This window comes from Pipistrellus hanaki (genome assembly GCF_964339955.1).
Source record: "Pipistrellus hanaki genome assembly, chromosome: 12".
Taxonomy (NCBI): domain Eukaryota; kingdom Metazoa; phylum Chordata; class Mammalia; order Chiroptera; family Vespertilionidae; genus Pipistrellus; species Pipistrellus hanaki.
This window is the reverse complement of record NC_140514.1, coordinates 22428708-22433457: the sequence shown is the minus strand read 5'-3', so window position 1 is coordinate 22433457 and position 4750 is coordinate 22428708.

Here is a 4750-nt window from a genome sequence, read left to right as displayed (position 1 = left end):
GCATTCAGCATTTCATATAACATGGCCATAGCAACAGATTTAAGAAGTTGATGGAAAAGTGGGTTTTACAGGTTTCCTGCCATTGACGTTTAGGGGCACAGTTTACAGTTCAGATTCAAGTTGGATGGTCAAGCCAGATGACTTTGGCAGCTGACAACATGGATATTCTTCCAGTAGAGATGGCTGTCTCTTTAGACTACAAGTTATTGAAAGAGAAAAACATATTTTCTGCATCTCTATATCTGCCTATGTTCCATATGTAGAACATGGAGACAAATTTCTTCCCTAATTATTGGAGAGAAAAAGTGCAGTTCCACAAAATCCAATACTGTTTTATCTACTTATTTTTAAATAGATAGAAGCAAATGATATTTTCCTCTCCCTTCAAAAGACCAGGGCCCAGTGATTAAAGTTAAATGTAGTTAAGGAAGCACACAGTCCAGTTACTTTTCTGTTTGTTTGATTGTGATAAATTCCTACTGTATAGATATTTTTTTCTTTTTTTTTTATTAAGGTATTATATGTGTACATATCTTACCATTGCCCCCCGACCCCACTCCCATACATGCCCTCCCTTCCCAGAGTTTTGCGTCCATTGGTTATGCTTATATGCATGCATACAAGTCCTTTGGTTGATCTCCTATCTCCCCATATCTCCCCACTCTCCCCGCTGTAATTTGACAGCTTTTGTTGTAATTTGTTGCTTTAATGTCTCTGTATCTATCTTTTTGTTCATCAGTTTACTTTTATATTCTTTGATGGGGCTCATATCCACTTTCTCCTCATCTTTCTACTTTTTGCTACCTTTCTCTTTGTGTGTCTGTGTTTGAGATCCTCTTATCTCGGGACTCTAACAGGGACGTCAAGTCCATGGTGGAAGTGAACAGAAAGCCTCAGTTCCTTACTACATGGATCTCTCCACAGGTCTGCTTGAGTGTCCTCCCAACATGGCAGCTGGCTCCCACCAGAGTAAGTGACTCAAGAGAGCACAAGGCGGAGGCTGTAATGTCTTTTACGACCCAGCCTCAGAAGTCACGTTCCATCATCTCCACAGTATCCTTTCAGGCATGCAGGTCAGCCCATGGTGTGGGAGGACACTACACAGGGTGTGAACATCAGGAATGGAATCACTGTGGGGCCATCTTGGAGGTTTGCTACCACATAAGCCACAAGATAAAGGGCAGTTCCAATTGAATTAAGCTGGAATTTCCCTCTACATCCCCAAATACAAACCCAAAATCCTTAAAAGAGGTGTATAGTACCTGTTTGTAGAAGATCCAGGGGAATGAGCAGGGATTAGATAGAGAGGAAGAGCCCTTAGGGATAGTTGAAAAATTGAAACTCACCCACTAGAAAAAAAGGAAAAGGCTTGATTGGAGTCTATAAATCAGGAAGGGGCTGGAAGAGAGAATGCAGGAGAATTACAGGAGAATAGAGTACAGCTCCTGTTTTAAAGACAGAAAGTTGTAGAAATGTGCAAAGCCACTCTCTGATGAATCCCAGTCCCCTGGGTGGTCCATAATGCGAATGTACACACCACCTTCTGATGTGAGGCTGAAAAGTTCAACATGGTTCCTCCACGACTCCTTGGCAGTCTCCCTCGGTTTGAAACTGCTCTGAAGGTGACCCACACAGTCTCTCCAATGCCCAGGAGTCCTGGTCCCAGGTGGCCTTGTTAGATAAAGCCGCTGAAGGATCTGGGCAGCTCAGTCTGCAGCTGTTTTCTTTCTCTTTGTTTTGGTTGGTAGGATTGGTTCTGAGGTTTCCAGGGTGGGGCTGTCTTACTAGGCCAAACCATGTCCAAGGATCTAGCTCAGATTTGGGACAGGTTTGAATCTTCCTCTTCCACACAGTTGTGAGTTTGAGAGACTGGAATTGTCACAGGGAGGCAAGTGCATGTGTATGCGCACGCGTGTGCGTGTGCGTGCGTGTGTGTGTGTGTGTGTGTGTGTGTGTGTGTGTTGTGCCCCTAATACTCCTGATTCTAGTCTGGATATTGTAGAGAAATTACTGCTTACTGAACTATACCATGGTTTTGTGTTTATATTTAGTATAAATATAGCTGTTCCAAATGACTTGTGTTGGGAGCAGGAATGCAATGTTTAGGAAGAAAATGAGAAAAACCCTTCCCTGGCCCTGCGATTCCAAGTTATGTTCACATGAGCCTTCTCTGTCCACAGAACCAAGAGGGAGGTGTTCGTGCCACACACAGTGCCTCTCCAGGGGCAGTAGGTGAATCTCTTTATGTTGTGCTTTGGGATGACTGTGTCTGGTCCTGAACTGGGAGACGGAATAACCCCACATTGGTCACAGAAAGTTTTGGTTCTGTCTCCAACCAGCTTTGAAAACTTGAGCAGTCCTCTTAGCTTCTCTGTACCTCAGTTTTGTCACCTGAATCAGAGGTGGTAAGACCTGTCCTGCCCATCTCATAGGCTGGCGCAGAGGACTGACTGGAAAGGAAGGTGAAAGTGAGATAGGTGTGTATGGTATTATTATTTTTTATCAGATAGAAGTGAATAAGTATATATCAAGCGATCGAGCCATGAAGGGTGCAGCCACCTGCTGCCTGTACTGAGCCTTGCCCATCTGATTAGAATGGGTGCCTGTCTGTGTCCTCCACCTGTCATAATGATGGCTCCACACCACAGGGCGTCTGGTAGGGCTGGGGCCAGGTTTTACAGGCTTGTACAATTTGGGGATACTCTCCTTAGGAAAGGAATGTGAACATGTGGCTTGGGCCTCTCTGAGGTCTTGGAAAAGGCCCATGAAGTGGAAGACACTGAAGCTTCTTCAGCTTCGAGATAACTCCGCCTCAGTCTCCTGGATTTGATGCACATCTGGGGTCTGAGCATCTCTGGAAGCAGGCCAAGATTCAAGCAACTTTCTCTGACTGTATCTTCTGAATTGGAAACTTTCAGAAGGTCCTCCCCTGCACCCCCCCCCCCCCCCTGCTCCCTTCCATCCCAGATTCTGAAGCTGGATCCCACCATAATATACTCTCTGAGCAGCCTCTGCTTGGATGTTCCTTGATTCACTCAGGGCCAGCTCTTCCTCTGAAAATGATCTCTACCCCAGAGGTCCTTGCAAAGCCTTAAGCAAAGCTCTTAATTCAAGGTGGAAGAAATATGGTCCAGACATGGGCAGTGACTGACTTGAGGTCACACAACCTGTTAATGGCAGAACTTAAAGAGGAAGCTGGAGCTCCCGAGTCCCATGTAGATTTTTCCCCCACCATGACTCCTTGAATATAAGTCTTCCGGAAATTATTCCCGAGTGTACTTCATTGTCCATCAGGAATCTGCTGTCAGTGTACCTGTTTGGTAGTCATTTATGCTTTCAAGTGGGGAGAGGTGTGTTTGTTCACCACTGGCAGAATAGGTTGGCTTTTGACTTGGCCAGCATGGACTCTTGTAGCTTCTTCCTGGCTCTCCCAGGGGACTGGCAGCACTAAGAAGAGGTCAGGCCTAAACAGCTCCCTCACCCCAGACATGGCCAGAAGCTTTGCACCCCACACACCACCAGGAGGTCCCCAGACTCTGGTGCCTGCCCCACAGTTCCTGTTCATGCTATCTGCCTTCTCCCAAGAAAATGACCCTCAAGCTGACCTTGCCTCAGAAGTCAATCTTTGATTCCTGCTTGTTCACATACCCCCAGTAATACCAGCCCTAGGTGCCCACACATCTACCCCTGAGCCCCAGCTAGAGCACTGATTCAGTCAAGGCAGAAATCCTAAAGGTCCATCCAGAACTGAGGGTGAACAATAAAGTGGGGTGAGTGTGTGCTTGTGTGTGTGTAAGGAGCCCACTGTCCCCTGGACATGCTTAGCTCAGATCCAGTCCATCCCAATGACCCTGATTGAAGGAAAGTGAGGAGCCTCAAGCCACACTTGTCCCCTGTGGCCCAGGGCTGACACTCAGACACTAATGAATGACTTCAGTTTTTTTTTTTTTTTTTTTTAAACTAGTAAACATTTAGTTGGTCTCATCAGCAACTCCAGCACAAGTTATACTGAAAGGGGGGCAAAATCAAGATATACAAAGGTTCATGAGGTGTGAGGGTCATTAAGGAGGTCCCCAAAGTCACTGACCCCACTCCGCAATGGCCAGCAGAATGAGGGTGGCTGATCGAATGTGAAGAGGGAGAAAAGGGATGCATGATCAGGGAAATACAGGCCCTGGCTCCTATCTGTGCCCATAGGAAGGAAAGGGGACGGCAGGAGACTCGCCTCACATAAGGGCTGGAACTACACATTCAAATTTTCAACCTCACTACGTAGAGGAAAACAGATGAGCCTCTCCCGGACTTCTTGTAGTAGGAACCCCTCCCAAATGGCCTTCTGTCATCTCTGTTCTACCTTCTCCATTCTGGATTTAAAGTTCTGCAGTTCAGACCCAAGTTCTGAATTCTGAGTTCTGCCTTCTGGGTTCCTGGTTCTGGGTTCTTATTCCTGTTCCATCCTGTTTCCTGCCCTAGAATCTTTGCTGCTCTGTTTCCCAGCCTGTCCGGTGAATTAATTGGACTTTTTGCTGACTTTGCTAACTTGAAGGTTTTCTTTTGTTTCTTGTGGCAGTTCTAGGCCTTTCCCCAGCAGGAGGGACTTGTTCAGAATGTCCAGCAATGGGCAGCCCAGTGGAGACCAGGGAATTCCTGAGGGCCTGGCTTGGTTTAGCTTTTTCCCTTCCCACCCCACTTCTAACCACTAGACACACTACCTTTTGTGCAACCAAACCTAAACTGAGGATTTTCGTGG